Below are 18,447 nucleotides of genomic sequence, written 5' to 3'. Positions count from 1 at the left end.
AGCAGTCATTTTGACTGCCTGGGAAATTTTAAATAATCAAATGACTCTTATTATTGAATTGAGTAAATTTCTTATATGACCAGTTCGGCTCTGTATTGAAATAACAGTTTTCATTTTTTTTCGATTACCGTCACATGATAACATACAAGTACATGATAAATTGTCGATACTTGATAAGTTGCAGTTGCTCAATAAGCTAAACTAGTACTTGTTATTCGAATCTTTATGCAGTGATACTTGTTCTAATAAGTTGTTTATTTTATTTCCTTTGCGCCCTAAATTCATGAAAGAAATGTCGAATAGAAGTGAGTTATTGGAAAAGCTATGGAATATAAGTGAAGAGTGCTCCGATATTATTCTTTCACAATGCAGTCATTTTGACTGCTTTTGGGCAATATAGGTATATACTAAATTTCAGTCTTTCTTGTATTAAACCTAGTAGAAGAGGTATGAATTAAATACGTAAGTCCCTATATGTAAGAGTTTGGCAGCTGTTGCATATTCATTGTTAATTTCTCTAGACCAGCGGTTCTCAACCTGTGGGTCACGACGCCTTTGGGGGTCGAACGACCTTTTCACAGGGTTTACCTAAGACCGTCGGAAAACACATATATAATTACATATTGTTTTTGTGATTAATCATTATGCTTTAATTATGTTCAATTTGTAACAATGAAAATATATCCTGCATATCAGATATTTACATTACGATTCATAACAGTAGCAAAATTTCAGTTATGAAGTAGCAACGAAAATAATTTTATGGTTGGGGGTCACCACAACATGAGGAACTGTATTAAAGGGTTGCGGCATTAGGAAGGTTGAGAACCACTGCTCTAGACAGAAATTTTAGGAGGGAAAGTGGGGGTGGGGGGTTATTTATCTAGTAGGCATTATATTCAGTAAGTATTAATTAATGGAGATTATCTTTTTATTCTCATCGGTAGTCAAGTATTTGAATTCAGTCCTTAAATATGAATTCTATCCAGTCAACTAGAGTCAATTCATATAAGCATATAGAATGAAACAGAGAATTAAAACCAATATTTCCTGGGTGACTTAACTAATTTCTTTTTTTTACAAAGGAAGAAAGATTTCTGTCTCTTACTCTACAAAGGGATATTGCATTGCATTTTCTTAATCTTCAGAGTTCAGCTTTTCAGAAGTTAGTCATGAACCCATGTCAATTTGCTAGTTCCAAATAATTACTTCAGTCTAAACTTTAAATTTGATGCTGATCAAAGCTTAATATCAATTAAGGATTTTGATTAAAAATATATAAAGTATTTAAATTCCTTTAAAGTTTGTTTGACTAAAGTATTTATTTTGTATATAACAACATTTTCATTTATTCTTTAAAAAAGAAACTGATAGGGGAAACACTTAGAATAATTCCATAATTTACTGTTTAGTTCTGGATAGCGTAAGAAGTAGATACTTCCAAAGGAAATCACAGGGACCCGGTTTCTTCCTTTAGGGAAGATACATGCTAATGAAAACTATTTTGATTATCAAACAAGAGGGAAAACATAAGAGTTTTAATAGTCCACTTTTAATAGTCATCTCTCCATAAGGGCAACTAGGATTTTGACAGTATGAGATACTGAGTGCAAATTTTGCTTTTTTTAAAATTTCTTTCTCAGCATATAAAGAAATTTAATAAGTTATAGCATAAGCCAGTATTACAAAATGGTGGGGTTCACACAAGAAGTAATTGGATTGCTTAAAAATCATTGATAACTGATAACTTTGGAGAAGCTCTGTGATAATAACAGCCTTCTAAGAAAGGGAAAGATAATAAATTACTAATCAATTTAATTAAAAATGGTCAGATTAGTAATAATTAAGGAGAAATTTATCTTTTTATCTATGCTGTCTTTGGAGAAATGGATGCTTTCCCATTATCTTTTATAACCATCAGTTATGACATATATAATGATAATGTTAAATCTTGACAACTTCTGCTTTGGAAGTTTGTACATGATAATTATAACTATAGTTGAAAGAGATGTTATCAAGTTGTCTGGGACCAAATAGTTTCTTCTTTTTCTGTGTAGAAATATTAATTTTACTTTGGGATAGTTTAAGGACATCGATATCAGAAATATATTGTTTTTATGTAAGAGATTGTATAACCAGACTTGGATAATCATATCCATTTATGAGCCACTGGTACAAAGATTCTAGTATTGGTCTTACATATTCTAATGAATAATTAAATAATTATGGAAAAAATGAATCTAGAAGACCTGTAATTTGTCAAGTTAGTCTTCACTTGAAAGAAAAATATGAAACTGCTTTTTTAAATCTTTTAAATATTAATGAAACATTAAAAACATTTAGATTCCCTTTAATTTTAAACATGTATTTACAACAGGTTGTAATTTTGTGATTTTCACATGTAAGTCATTTTTGTTTTTATAGTTCTTTTTCTCCCTAAATATTAGAGCTAATTGAAAAGAAGTAGGAAAGATTTGGACTAATTTACAGAGTCAACATTTTCCTACGTTTTGTAGAAGTCATTAAAACTATTAGAACTATAATAAGCCTTTATATCTCAGATGATTATGATATATATATGTATAAATACCTTCATACACACACACACACGCACACACTCTCTAGAGGCCTGATGCACGAACTTTGTGCAAAAGTAGGTCTTCCTTCTCCCAGCTGCTGGCACTGGCTTCCCTCTGGCACCTGGGACCTGGGCTTCCTTCTGGCCTCCAGCAGGCATCCGGGACCCGGGCTTCCCTTGCAGCCCTGGCTTCATCTGGAAGGACGTCCAGTTTAATTAGCACATTATGCTTTTATTATTATACTGGAGGCCCGGTGCACAAAAATTTGTGTACTCGAGGGGGAGGGAGGCCCCTCAGCCCAGCCTGTGCCCTCTCGCAGTCTGTGACCCCTCAGGGGATGACCACTTGCTGGCTTAGGCCTGCTCCCCGGAGGCCTGGTGGGGGTCGGCTGGTTTGCCCTGAATGGTGTCCTGGATCAGGGTGGGGTCCCGCTTGGGTGCCTGGCCAGCCTGGATGAGGGGATGATGGCTGTTTACAGCTGGTCACACCCCCTTCAGGTTGGGGGGTCCCCACTGGGGTGCCTGGCCAGTCTGGATGAGGGGCTGAGGGTCGTTTTCAGGCTGGTGGGTGACTGAAGCTCCCAACCTCTCCTTTTTTTCTTTTTTTTTTATTCTGGGATTTATTTACCTTGTATGGCTGTCCCTGGAACTGAGAGCCAGCTTTAGCTCTGAGGCTCGACTCCAGCCCTGAGACCTCGGCTGCTGAAAGCAGGTATCTGGGTTTGTTTGGGTTCTATAATTGAAACACTGTTGCAGCTCCAGCTCTGAGGCCCGGCTGGCTGAAAGCAGGTTTCTGGGGTTTGTTTAGCTTCTATAATTGCAACATTGTTTCTTAGAGTGCAGCTCAGAGGCCGGCAGCGGCAGGCGGGGAACCTTGGCTTCCTCCATCACTGGAGCAAGCAAGCCTCCTGTTCGCTTCAGCTGCCTGGCTGCTGGCCGCCATCTTGGTTGGCAGTTAATTTGCATATCGCCCTGATTAGCCAATGGGAAGTGTGTCAGAGGTATAGTTAATTACCATGTTTGTCTATTATTAGATAGGATTCTAAGCTGTTTGCAGAATACCTGATTTTCATATAACTATTCTTTTATTCTTTAGAATTTCTTTAATATAAAAATTTCACTTTAGTTCTCATCTGGAGTATTTTGGCATATAGATAACCTGTATTATTTCCTGAAAATGTAGTATTTTTAAAATTCTGTGTAAAATTTTAAGTTACATAAGGGATGTAGTAGTTACTGAAAGATATCTATAAACTTATCTCAATAGAGAATATATTTAAGGATCATTATATTATTTCTTTCTCCACTGGTTTAGAGCCACTTCTTACTGGATTTGTTATCTTTCTCTTTCTTGGTTTTTCTCTTACTTAAATGGAGTCCATCTTTAAAAAACTTCCTTAGAGAAGGTACTTTCAAATCCTTACATTTTGAAAATGTTCCTATTCTGTCCTCACATTTGATCGATACATTGGTTGAATTTAAAATTTTAGATTAAAAGTCATTCTTCCGCAAATCACTGAAAGCATTGCTTCATGGTACTCTACCATTTTGTTGATGAGAAGTTTGATGCTGATGTAATTTTTGTTCCTTTTTAGCTGACTCAAGTGTTTTTTTCTCTATTAACTTTTATGATTGTGTTTGCTTGGTGTACTGAAATGTCACAAAGACGTATTGGGCATTGAAGGTTGCTTCCCCTGCTTCTCTGCTGCATATTGAGAAGCAGCATATCCCTGTCCTTGTTCCCTTAATGTTAATTCAGGGACGGCATTAATCCAAGTGAAAGCCAGCCACAATAGTGCATTCTCCTGGGCACAGTGATCAGATCAGGGATGGTTTTGTTAACCTGTATTGTACCACATAGAATGAAGTCTAGGATGATGGATGGTTGGCAGAAGATAAGCTCTTTCTCCTGTACAGAGGCATGTGTGGATGTGAGACCTAGAATTGCTATGGTCTTTACTTTCCCCATGTGGAAAAAAAAACCTGATGTCAAATCTGATGCAAAAAATGGCAGAGCCAATAAAATTGCCATGTGAGAACAACTCTGGGAAATGCTTTCCCATAATTTGTTTGATAATAGGGTACCCTGACTTTCTCTATTCCCTGTTTCTGGTACTCTCACTGATGAAATTTCAGACTGCTTAGAATGAAATTTCATGTCTCTTGTCTTTTCTTATATATTTTAGCAATCATTTTTAATAGCCAAGAACTTGACTTGTTTTAGATTGTTCTTTTTTTTTATATAACAACCTGTTTCTCTTTCTATGGTATACCATCCCTACATTCTTCTTTAAATACAGATAGAGATTTTAAACATTGTCATTTATTCCCTGAAATATTAATGTTTTCTTTGTGGTCTTTTTTTTTCTTATGTTTTGTTCTCTTGTGTTATGGTAGGCTTTTTCAAAGGTCTTGGTTGCTGACTGTGAACACTTTTAACTTTGACTTAAGAATTTTTCTAGCCTCATAGCTCACATTTGTTATACCTAGAGTTCAGGATAATGTGGCCTAGTTTAGATCCTTTCTTGACTTTCTTCTTTTCCATGCAAAAAGTAGATTATAGCTTTTTCTGTTGATTTATCCGACATCATCCCTTCTTCATCTGCTTTTTGACTAAAGAAATGAATTGAAATTTTTTCCCCATTGTTGTCTCACCCCTGTTCTCTTTGTTTTTTTGGAGGTTATACCTTTGTTTTAATTTTAATGGAATCTTTTGATCCAGAAATATGTGTTAATTTTATTATAATGTAATTAATTTAATGTCCTTCCTTAAGTTTAATATTTAATTTCAGTTTTCCTGTTTTAATCTTTGGTACTTTTCTTCTCATATTATTTTTTTTCATTAGGTATCTTGGTATTCATAACCTTGAATTATTTAATGACGCTTGTGATTTGAATACAACAATAAATGAATAACTGCCTTTTTTATGGAATATTTACTATTGATAGGTTTGTAAATAAATGACTGGCTTTTGAAAACAGATTTTAAGTTAATATTTTTAGTAAATATCAATTACCATTTACTCTTTGCTTTGGTTAGAATTCTTTTGGTTACCAGGAACAGAAAGTCATATTCAGGCTGGTTTAAATAAAATGAGGATTTCTTGACAATAATTTAAGTTTGGTTTCAAGTAGACTAGATGCAGGACACATTAAATAATCAAAGTTTCCCTCACTGCCCATTTTCCTATTTCTGTGTTGTTGCTGTTTTTTGGTTAATCCTCACCCAAGGATATTTTTTCCATTGATTTTTAGAGAGAGTGGAAAGGAGGGAGGGCGAGAGAGAGATAGAAACATCAATGTGAGGGAGACACATCCATTGATTGCCTCCCACACACTTCCCAACCATGACCAGGGATTGAACCTGCAACCCAGGTACATGTCGTTGACCTGGAGTTGAACCATTGAGCCACACTGGCCAGAACCCCTATTTCTATTTCTTGCCTCTGCTTTCTGTTGATTCTGTTCTTAGCCAGGACCCTTGTAGGTTGAAGATAGCTTCCAGTTATATTCTAGTAGGAAAAGCTCCTGTCTTCTTAAATAGTTCAAAGAAACATCCAATTATGTTTCATTGTCACTCTGTGTCCTGACTCGTATCATCCATAAGCCCAGTCATTGTTTGGAGATGATTTCATTTTACTGGGTAGATCTAGGTCATATGCCATTCTTGGAACAAAAGATGGAGTCTCTTGGTTGTGTAGAAACAACAGAACCCATTGAGAGAAGGGTGAATCTGCAAATATAAAGCAGGCTATTGCTGGTATAAGTTGAACTGTGGCAGGGCAGCAAAGAGCAAGACTTTTCCTGAAAATGAATAGGTTCAACTGTTTACAAACTACAGAGCCATCCTAGCTGGTTTTCCTTTCAATATCTCTCTCTTTCTCTTCTTCTCTCTCTTTTTTTTTTGCTTTTCTTCCTTTCTATCATCTTACTATTTCCAAAAATAGTTGACCATTGGTGCCACAACTGTAAGCTTATACTCTAGGACCTCTATATTCAGTAGCTTATGATTTCCCCCCCTTAATATCATATTTGCATGGTAAACTTAACAAGTTCAGAATGTATTCATAATATTTTTTGTACAAAACTTGCTTCATTTCCTGTCTACCCCTCTTAGTTAAAATCATCATATATCCCACCACCTAAGTCTAACGTGAGCCTCACTATTAGACTTTCAATTTTTATCAGCCCCCTCTTATCCCAGCCACCACCATCAGATCTGTAGGCCATGTTGACATTTCTATGGTTTTATTCCCACTGTTACTGTGTTTTCATCTGTAGTGTGCAAGAATCTCCTAACTAGTCAACTTGCCCTCACTATCGTCTTCTGTGCTCCATCTAGCCCTTCTTACCATATTGTTGTCAGCTGATCTGTATAAATATTTGACTGACCCACTATTAAGATAAAGTCCAAACACATTAGTCTAACACAAGAATCTTTAAGAAGAGGTCCTGCAGCCTGGCTCAGTGGTTGAGCTTCAACCTATGAACCAGGAGGTCACGGTTCTATTCCTGGTGGTCAGGGCACATGCCTGGGTTGCGGGCTCAATCCCAGTGTGTGGCGTGCAGGAGGCAGCCGATCAGTGATTCTCTCTCATCATTGATGTTTTGTTTGTTTTTTCTCTCTCCCTTTCCCTTCCTTTCTGAAAAAAAAAAAAGAAAGAATATATATATGTGTGTGTGTGTGTGTGTGTGTGTGTGTGTGTGTGTGTGTGTGTGTGTATACTTATTTATTTTTTAAAGAAAAAAGAAGTCCTTGCAATCCTACAAAAGCTTCTGGGTTCAAGTTATACTGAACTACCTACATTTCTAGGAGATTGCTCTTCACATCTGAGTTTCTGCCTATGCTTTTCTATATCCTTATCTTTTTGTTTTCCTAAAGAACCCTTCTTCTTTCATACCCTTCTATGAAACCAGCTCTAATTTAGCAATCTTGTCTCTTCCATGGCAGCTTGTCTATACCTTACTGTGCTCTCAGAACATTGCTAGGATTGTTTATATGGCTATCTCTTGCTAGACTGTGAGACCCTCACAGATATGCTCAGTGCTCTTTATTTTATATCTCTATTGTCAACCAGGATTCCTGGCATATGGCTGGCTTTTAAAGCATTGTTGAATAAATTAGTCCAAAGTTTATCAATTTTTTATAGTGAAACTTTTCAAAATAAGGGATCCAGTTAGATTTGGCAGTGTAACCACTTAGTGTACCAAGAAAGTTTTCCAGCTGCAGAATATTTTGTAAAAGTGCTGAGCAGATACTTTTCAAATCATTTTTGGTATCTGCATGTTAGTAAACCTATTTATTATGGTGGAAAATTACTTTGTTGGTGTCTTTTCACTTTGGATCTTGGGGAGGGGAGAAAACTCTAAGTCACTGGGTGGCTTCAGGCATATCCAAAAGATTTGGAGTGGGAGGAACATATAAGATAGCCTTAAGATTTGCAGAAAGTACCCAGATATAGTGCTAAATAAACAGGCACATAGCCCTGTACAGATTGCTCCTGGCTCTTCAGCATTGCACAGCTTGCCTCAAGCCCTGTCTGTTCCCAAGATTTTGGACATTAAGCCTGGTTCTTTGGCACAAGAAGTGCTTTGCTAGTATTGATTCTGGGAGATCTAAACAGAAGAGTTGGAATTAGCACAGACCAGCATCATTTTGACTCCCAGGTGTGGCTTTATTGAGGCTATGCCATGCCTGGCCCTTGCAGAAGATAAAGCCAGGCATGCATGAGAAAATACACAAGGAAGATATGTCTGGGGGTAAAAATGCTGTCATTTATACAGTTTTTAAACTTATCACAGGTTTAGAGTCTTAATCTATAGATTCCCCCCTAAAGTGTAGAAAATATGATTCCCTCATTCTAGCAAAACTATCATCCTGTTTCCTCAACCTTTAATTTTTTCCACTTGATATCAATGAATGTGGGTGTATATTACACATACACATATATACTCTTTCTCTTTTGCCTGATTCAGTGCCCCTACACTGAATGGCCAGATTATTATGACCACCTGACATTTGTAGGCAAATTAGCTATAATTTCATGCTGAAGTTGCTAGAGGGCCAGACCATTATAAATAGGGAAGCAGGTTGTTTACCACGACAGTAGAAGTGATATTTTTCTGAAGATATGGGTAAACAACGCGATTTAACAGCCTTTGAATGTGGGATATATGTATCTCCTATAAATTAAACAGCTGACTTATGTTTATGTCCTTGTATTCCTTTCTTCTACAAACTATAGATTTCTTTCCATTTTATCATCTACTCTATATATTTTAAAGTGTGCTCTGTATGTTTAACTTGTCTTTCAAATTTCTTTCTTTATGCTTTCTAGTCTTTGGTGCCTGTGTCCTATTAAGTTTATTTTTTTCCCTGACTATGCTACCATGTATTTTTTAAGAAACCTTTTGTAGAATAAAATAGAAAATATCATAATATCATAAGGTTAATGATTTTGTGAAATGCGTGTATATATATATATATATATATATATATATATATATATATATATATATATTATGTGTATGCTAGGCTGTTACATATATTTCTTATTGGTAAAATAAATTTGAAAGGATTTTGCAAAAGGAATTATATAGACTTGTATGCTTAAAGCAGCGGTTCTCAACCTGTGGGTCACGACCCCTTTGGGAGTCGAACGACTCTTTCACAGGGTTCGCCTAAGTCCATCGGAAAACACATGTATAATTACATATTGTTTTTGTGATTAATCACTATGCTTTAATTATGTTCAATTTGCAACAATGAAAATACATCCTGCATATCAGATATTTACATTACGATTCATAACAGTAGCAAAATTACAGTTATGAAGTAGCAACGAAAATAATTTTATGGTTGCGGGTCACCATAACATGAGGAACTGTATTAAAGGGTCACGGCATTAGGAAGGTTGAGAACCACTGGCTTAAAGGGAACTTCAAAATCATTAGGTTGAACCATGATTGTGCAAGAAGATTTATTAGAGAAGTGAAACACTGGAAATGAGTTCAAATAGAAAATTGAGATTTTAGGCTAGTTGAAAGATTGTGAGGACATGAACTGGAGGAGTAGCAGTGGGGAAGGTAAAGACGGGACATTGAAGAGGTAGACTGATGGGGCTTGATGCTGATCTATATATATAAAAGCCTAAGTGACCAAACGACCCGAATGACTGGAACGACTGTTTGCTGTGATGCACACTGACCACCAGGGAGCAGACGCTCAGCACAGGAGCTGACCCCTGGTGATTAGTGTGCTCCCACAGTGGGAGCACCGCTCAGCTGAGACCCATCCTGGCGGCCCACCAGCCACTCCCTCCCTCTCTCAGTAGTCCTGCAGGTCCAATCTACGGAGAACGGGCCAGGCACCGACGGACCAGTGCCACTAGCACCATCCCGACAGTGCTAGTGGCCTCCTGGAAGTCAGCCTTGGGCACTGCTGCCTCTTTTTCTCCCTAGATGCTCCACAAGGAAGAAACAATATAAAAGCGGCTGTCAGTTGGCTCCTGACAACCGGCGCGAAAGTCAGCGGGACAAATCTGGATCCAGGGCTGCAAGGGCATCCCACCGTCCACCCAGAGGGCCGATCACATCCCGCCCCCACCCCTTTGGGACCCCAACTGTGCACGAATTTGTGCACCGGGCCTCTAGTATTTAAATAAAAAGTGACAGGAATTCTATGTAAGGTATCTTATAAACTGACAGTTCCATGGCTGATTTATTCAGCTTTCACTGGGCAATGTTGATAATCAGAGAGAATTATTATAGCTATATATCACAAATACATGGTAGAGCAAAAGTAGATTTACCCTTCCCTCTGAGAATCATCAGTCTGTTACATGCTTCTATGTCTCTGGATCTATTTTGTTATTCAGTTTATTTTATTCATTAGATGCCACATATAAGTGAGATCATATGATATTTGTCTTTCTTTGACTGGCTTATTTCGATTAGCATAATAACCTCCAGGTCCCTTCATGTTGTTTCAAAGGGTAAGACATAGTTCTTTATTACAGCTGTATAGTATCCATTGTGTAAATGTACCACCGTTTTTATCCACTCATCTACTGATAGGAACTTGGGCTGTTTCCAGAGCTTAGCTATTGTAAATAATGTCGCTATGAATGTATGAGTGCATATATTCTTTCTGATTGGTGTTTCAGGCTCCTTAGGATATATTCCTAGAAGTCAAATCACTGGGTCAAATGTCAGTTCCATTTTTAATTTTTTGAGGAAACTCCACACTGTTTTTCATTGTGGTTGTACCAGTCTGCTTTCCCACCAGCAGTGTATTAGGGTTCATTTTTCTCCACATCACTTGTTGTTTTCGATTTATTGATTTTAGTCATTCTGACAGGTGTGACGTGGTACCTCATTGTCATTTTAATTTGCATCTCTCTGATGATTAGTGATGTTGAGCATTTTTTTCATATGTTTCTTGGCCATTTGTATGTCCTTGTTGGAGAAGTATCTATTTAGGTCCTCTGACCATTTTTTTTTGTTTTTTTGTGGGGACAATTTGCATATTAGTCTTTTATTATATAGGATGTTAAGCAACAGCCAAAATAAATGTTAAGGAGAAGGAAGCATAGAAAGGAATACGATGCTATAATCTGGGGTAAAAGGAAAATGGGGGTGAGAGATACAGACAGGCTTGCTTATGTCTAGAAACCGGTGATCTCTCTGAAGATTGACTGGGCAGGGGAGGTTAACTATGGACAGGTACCACCTATCTAGATAATTTCAAAATAGAAGTGTTTGTGGAATAGGCAAACCTCAATCTTAACCATCTGTGCCATGTGCTAGACATAGTGTTAGTACTTCACATCCGCGGTCTCATTTACTCCTCACCAGAACCTTGGGAGGAAGGCATTACTGAGCCCATTTTACAGATGAGGAAACTGAGGGCACCAGGTGGCACACACTGTTAGTGATGGAGATGGGGGTGCCCATGCAAAGGCACAGTTCAGCAACCATGGCACACCCCTCGGCGAGAAGGAGGAGCAGACAGTGACATCAGGAGCCCAGTCCCTTATCTGCAATTCTCCAACCTGTTTTCTGGGAAATCTTTTAAGTTTGAAAACTTGATCTGATCTCAGGTGAAGCTACTTATGGTTGTTCCTTATCCCTTAAGCAGGGGTCCTCAAACTATGGCCCGTGGGCCACATGCGGCCCGCCGAAAACATTTATCCGGCCCGCCGGGTGTTTTTGCCACTGCTGTGTGCATAGGAATTTGTTCATAGTTTTTTTTTTTAAACTATAGTGCGGCCCTTCAACGGTCTGAGGGACAGTGAACTGGCCCCCTGTTTAAAAAGTTTGAGGACCCCTGCCTTAAAGAGTTAGTATAGATAGATAGATAGATAGATAGATAGATAGATAGATAGATAGATAGATAGATGATAGATAGATAGATAGAGATATATCTGTGAAAATATTAATGTATTGATTCCAAACACTGCCCTGAACCCTGCTGAATGTATGCAGAACATAGATATGCGCCATATCACCTTCCGAGACCCAAGAACTGCGGGATTCTGAGCACAGCTAGCCCAGGGCTGTAAGGTAAGGGGCTGGGGACGTGCACAAACAAGTTTAATACACAAAGTCTAGGGGGGCAGCAAGTACGGCAAGATAACGGAGGGTGCTCGGCGAAGGCCTATTCTATGTATTCAGTTCGGATATATTTTGTATTCTGTTTTTTCACCTAATATGATGAAAAGTGTTTTTTCACCTACTATTGCGATTTTAAAATGTCTGTGTGTGAGAGGGTCGAGTTTCAGGTCTATGTGCCTCACTGCCCTTCTCTGGGCCTCCATTTCCCCCTCCAGAAATGGGAAACCCCCGGATCCCTGCACCTGGCGCCCCCTGGGCACAGCGCGGGCCGACCGGGGCCTGACCGCACCTCCCGTCTTCCCTCGCCTCTCGGGACCGCTTTTCCCAGTCCCCCTCCCTCCCCCCACGCCCCCCAAGCGTGCCACCGGATTACCCTCCACGGCCCCGAAGCACCTGACCATTTTTTAATTGGGTTGTTTGTCTTCCTTTGGTTGAGTTGTATGAATACTTTATATATTTTGGAAATTAACCCCTTATCAAATGTATCATTGGCAAATATGTTCTCTCATACAGTGGGTGCCCTTTTCATTTTGATTCTGGTTTCTCTTTCTGTACAGAAGCTTTTTATTTTGATGTAGTCCCATTTATTTTTTCTTTTATTTCCCTTGCCTTAGGTGATGTATCAGTGAAAATTCTGCTAGTAAGATGTCTGATATTTTGCTGCCTACATTTTCTTCTAGGATTTTTTATGGTTTCATGACTTACATTTAAGTCTTTTATCCATTTTGATTTTTGCATATGGTATAAGTTGGTTGTCTAGTTTTATTTTTTTGTGTGTACTTGTCCAATTTTCCAAACACCATTTATTTTTTTAATTTTTTAATTTTTTAAAATATATTTTATTGATTTTTTACAGAGAGGAAGGGAGAGGGACAGAGAGTTAGAAACATCGGTGAGGGAGAAACATCGATCAGCTGCCTCCTGCACACCCCCTACTGGGGATGTGCCTGCAACCAAGGTACATGCCCTTGACTGGAATCGAACCTGGGACCCTTCAGGCCGATACTCTATCCACTGAGCCAAACTGGGCAGGGCCAAACACCATTTATTGAAGAGAAACTGTCTTAACTCCATTGTATGATCATGCCTCTTTTGTCAGATATTGAGTATAATGGCTTGGGTTGATTTCTGGGTTCTCTGTTCTGTTCCATTGATCTATATGCCTGTTCTTGTGCCAGGCTGTTTTGATTACAGTAGCTTTGTAGTATAGCTTGTTATCCAGTATTGTGATCCCTCCAACTTTGTTCTTTCACAAGATTGCTGTGGCTATTCAGTATTTCTTATGGTTCTATATACATTTTTAGATTATTCTAGATCTGTGAAATATGCCATTGATATTTTAATAGGGATTGTATTGAATCTATAGATTGCTTTGGGTAGTATGGACATTTTAATGATGTTAATTCTACCAATCTATGAACACAGTATATTCTTCCACTTATTTATATCTTCTTCAATCTTTTTTCAACATCCTATAATTTTCTGAGTATATGTCTTTTACTTATTAAGTTTATTCCTAAGTATCTTACTTTTTTGTTGCAGTGGTAAATGGCATTGTTTAGTTTCTCTTTCTGAGAGTTCATTATTGGTGTATAAAAGTGCCATAAATTTCTGGATGTTAATTTTGTATCCTTCTATATTGCTGAATTCATTTATTAAATCTAGATTTTTTTTGGTGGAGTCTTTAGTGTTTTTTTGTGTATAATATACATGTCATCTGTGAATAATAATAGCTTCCTTCCTCCTTTCCAATTTGGATGTCCTTTATTTTTTCTTCTTGTCTGATTGCTGTGGCTAGAACTTCCAATACTATGTTAAATGAAACTGGTGAAGTGGACATCCCTCTCTTGTCCCTGTGTTTATGGGAAATGGTTTTAGTTTTTCCCATTGAATATGATATTGGCTGTAGCTTTGTCATATATGGACTTTATTATGTTGAAATATAATCCCTTTATTCCCACATTGTTGAGGATTTTTATCAAAAATGGATCTTGGGTTTTGTTCAATGCTTTTCCTGCGTCTATTGATATGATCATGTGATTTTTACCTTTCAATTTGTTTATGTGATATATCACATTTATTGATTTGGGAATATTGTACCAGCCTTGCATCCCTGGAATAAATCCCACTTGGTCATGGTGTATGATCTTTTTAATATATTGTTGGATCCAATTTGCTAATATTTTGTTGAGGATTTTAACATGTGTTCATCAGGAATATTGGCAGGGGCTAAAATAACAATACAAAAGATCAGTGAAACCACGAGCTGGTTCTTTGAAAAGATAAATAAGATTGATGAACTGCTAGCCAGACTCATCAAGAAACTAAGAGAGAAGACCCAAATAAATAAAATCAGAAATGAAAGAGGGAAAGTAGCACCTGGTACCACAGAAATACAATGGATTGTAATAAAATACTATGAACAACTATATGCCAACAAGCTGGGCAACCTGGACAAATTCCTAGAAAAATACAGTCTTCCAAAACTGAGGAAGAATCAGAAAACCTGAATAGGCCTATAACAATTGATGTTATAGCCCTGGTCAGGAGGGCTTCACGGGGTAGTTTTACCAAACGTTCAAAGAACTAGCACCTATCCTCCTTCAGCTATTCCAAAAAAAATCCAAGAAGGAACAACTCCAGGCTCTTTTTATGAGGCTAGCATTACACTGATTCCAAAACCAGATAAAGACACTCCAAAGAAAGAGAATTACATAATATAGAGTCTTAATAGATTACGTAGGCTTTTGGGCACCATGTCAGATTAAACCTGGCTTCAGAACTATAAATTAATTGACTTCTTGTATTCTTCTTAGGGTCTTATCCTGCAAACTCTTACCTACAATCTCCCTAAAGTGTAGATTCAGTCACATTTGTCTCTTCATCATAAATTTTTGTTGCTTACCATCGATCCGTTAGGTGTTCTGCAGTATGACTTGAACTTATATTTTATCTTTTCCCATCCAGTATTTCTCTACATAGAACCTATGTTTCACCCTAAATTAAACTGTTATTCCCCCACATAGTTTCTGTCTTTCCTGCATAATGTTATATTTTAGTGAGAATTAGCTTTCCTCTCCAATTCCTTCTTTTGCATGGCATCTCCTTTTTTTTTAAAAAAAAAATATATATATATATATATATATATATATATATATATATATATATATATATATTATTGATTTTTTACAGAGAGGAAGGGAGAGGGATAGAGAGTTAGAAACATCGATGAGAGAGAAACATCGATCAGCTGCCTCCTGCACACTCCCTATTGGTTATGTGCCGCAACCAAGGTACATGCCCTTGACCAGAATCGAACCAAGGACCCTTGAGTCCACAGGCCAATGCTCTATCCACTGAGCCAAACCAGTTAGGGCAGCATCTCGTTTTTGATATCTTCCTTGATGTGCCCCCACTGAGTATAGTATCTTTCTCCCTGGAACCTTTTTAAAACATTGTACCTCTTCTGTGTACTTAATCTATCTTTACATACAGAACTACTGGTTTTTTGTTTTTGTTTTATTTTATACTATAGGCCAGGTGCATGAAATTCGTGCACGAGGGGGGGGAGGTGTCCCTCAGCCCAGCCTGCATCCTCTCCAATCTGGGACCCCTCAGGGGATTCTGACTGCCAGCATCAGACATCCCTCTCACAATCCGGGACTGCTGGCTCCTAACCTCTTGCTGCCTGCCTGCCTCATTGCCCCTAACCACTTCTGCCTGCCAGCCCAATCGACCACAACTGCCCTCCCTTGCCATGACCTGCCTTCTCCGCCGGGACATGCCTCCTCTGTGTGAGGTGGTAGAGACGCTGGGACTGGCCTCCTCCATGCCCTGTGGAGCTGTGGGACCCCCAGGCCTCACTGCGTGGAGCGGCCACTGGGCCCTGCCTCTGCTGTGCACGCGGCAATCTTGTGGTGGCCATCCTGTGGCGGCCGCCCTGTGGCAGCCATCTGGTGATGACGTCACGCATGAGGGCCACCTAGGCTTTTATTAGTTTACTAGAGGCCCGGTGCACGAAATTCGTGCACTGGGGGGTGGGGGTTCCCTCAGCCCAGCCTGTCCCTCTCACAGTCTGGGAGCCCTCAGTGGATGTCCTACTGATGGCCACAGTCTGGCAGCAGAGGCTCAGAGCAGGCATCCCGTGTGTATGTGTGTGTGTCTGCTGGGGCCTGCCCCCAGCCACACCATGGAGGCTTAGAGCAGGAGCCCCTCTGTGTTGATCTCTCAGGCTCCTGGCCTCCACTGCATGTTGTACTCTCTCTTGAGCTATTGCCAGGATCAGGGTGCTGCTTACAAGCCGGGCTTTCCTGCTCCAGGATCGCCATGGCAATGGGGGAGCAGGCCCAGCTGGGGGCTGCCCACAGACCAGGCTTTCCCGCTTCCAGGTCTCCATGGCAACCGGGGAGCAAGCCCAGCTTGGAGCTGCCCGCAGGCCGGGCTTGCTTTCCTGCTTCCGGATCACCATGGCGACTGGGGAGCAGGCCCAGCTTGGGGCTGCTCTCAGGCCGGGCTTTCCTGCTCCCTGATCAGGCGCAGCTGGGGGCTGCCTACAGGCCGCACTTTTCTACTTACCAATGGCTGGATCACCACAGCGACCCAGGGCCCAGCAGTACTTTCCTGCTCTCCAATAGTCATTGGTCCTGTCTGGGGGCGGGGCTTAGCAGTGCAGGGCTTAGGCGGCACGGGGGTCCTGGCTGGGGGCTCAGGTGGCACATAGGGGTCCCGGCTGGGGGCGGGGCTTATGCCCTGCTGTCCAGGGCTGCACATGGGTCCCGGATGGCAGCTCGTGCTGTCCCGCCCTGCCTGTAGTATAGGATAGAGGCCTCGTGCACGGGTGGGGGCCGGCTGGTTTGCCCTGAAGGGTGTCCCGGATCAGGGTGGGTGTCCCGCTTGGGTGGTTGGCCAGCCTGGATGACAGGCTGATGGCTGTTTTTAGGCTGCCTGCACCCCCTTTAGGGTGGGGGTCCCCACTGGGGTGCCTGGCCAGTCTGGATGAGGGGCTGAGGGCCGTTTTCAGGCTGGCGGGTGACTGAAGCTCCCAACCTCTCCTTTTTTTCTTTCTTTTTTTTTATTTTGGGATTTATTTACCTTCTATGGCTGTCACTGGAGCTGAGAGCCGGCTTTAGCTCTGAGGCCGGCTCCAGCTTGAGGCTTCGGCTGCTGAAAGCAGATATCTGGACTTTGTTTAGCTTCTATAATTGAAACTCTGTTGCCATCACTGCCGCTCTAAGCTCTGAGCCCGCTGCCAGCTGAAAGCAGCTATCTGGAGCTTGTTTAGCTTCTATAATTGCAACTTTGTTGCATCTGGAGCTCAGAGCTGGGCTGCCGCAGGCAGGGAACCTTGGCTTCCTTCGTCACTGGAGCAAGCAAGCCTCCTGTTTGCTTCAGCTGCCTGGCTGCCGGCTGCCATCTTGGTTGGCAGTTAATTTGCATATCCTGCTGATTAGCCAATGGGAAGTGTTTGGGGGTATGGTCAATTTGCATGTTTCTCTTTTATTAGATAGGATATGGTGGGTTTTTCTTTAAATATTGTAAGTACCTTGAGGGGCAGATATTGTATTTCATTCTTTTTTATTTCTTATGGGACTCCATGCAACTCTTGGATTCTAAAGACATTGTGTTCTACTATTTTCCTCTGGAATTCAGTTATTCCATTTGTAAAATATGGATATATCTTCCTTGTTTTATTTCTCTGTTTTGAAGATAAATGAGAAATATATAAGAGACTCTTTAGGTTTCTAGAAATATTGATGCTGTTTAAGGTAGTTTTTTCCTTTTTTCTTTGCCTAGTCTTAGGTCTCTCCCCCCGCCCCCATTTTTTTATTCCCTTGCTTCCAAAATAATCCAGTACAGCTGAATAAAGTCATTTTTTCATGGCATACCAAGTTCCATTAGTATATTATTATTAAATAGTAGCTGCAAGTTGGCATTGAGATGAGTGTAATTCCTCTTGACTTTATTAGTATGTTAATGCAGAGAAGAAAAAGGATAGTAATTGTTCAAATTGTAAAAGAGATTTTAATGGGGGCAAATTTATATTATATAGTGGATTGAATTTATCCTTTGACATTTGTTGCCTATAATTTTTGTCCCTCCTGAGTCTTTTTTAGACTCTTTCAGTCAAATAACTCAGCCTTCCAAGAGAATTAATGTTTCCTAACTAGTTCCCTACATGAATAAACTGAGGCATGGTTTGTTTTGAAAGAAGATAAATAAATGAACTCAAAGATGACAAAGGTTCTTACTAATAG

General features: G+C 39.7%; 1 protein-coding gene across 3 annotated transcripts in view; it reads left to right on the top strand.

Annotated features, from left to right (window-relative positions):
• Nucleotides 1-18,447, top strand: part of DPH6 (diphthamine biosynthesis 6) — a 180,691-nt gene that overhangs the window by 14,760 nt on the left and 147,484 nt on the right. The gene's annotated exons all lie outside the window — the stretch shown is intronic.

Source organism: Myotis myotis, unplaced genomic scaffold (assembly GCF_014108235.1).
Source record: "Myotis myotis isolate mMyoMyo1 unplaced genomic scaffold, mMyoMyo1.p scaffold_m19_p_1, whole genome shotgun sequence".
Taxonomy (NCBI): Eukaryota; Metazoa; Chordata; class Mammalia; order Chiroptera; family Vespertilionidae; genus Myotis; species Myotis myotis.
The sequence above is the reverse complement of the archived record's forward strand: the minus strand, read 5'-3'. Positions and strand labels throughout refer to the sequence as shown.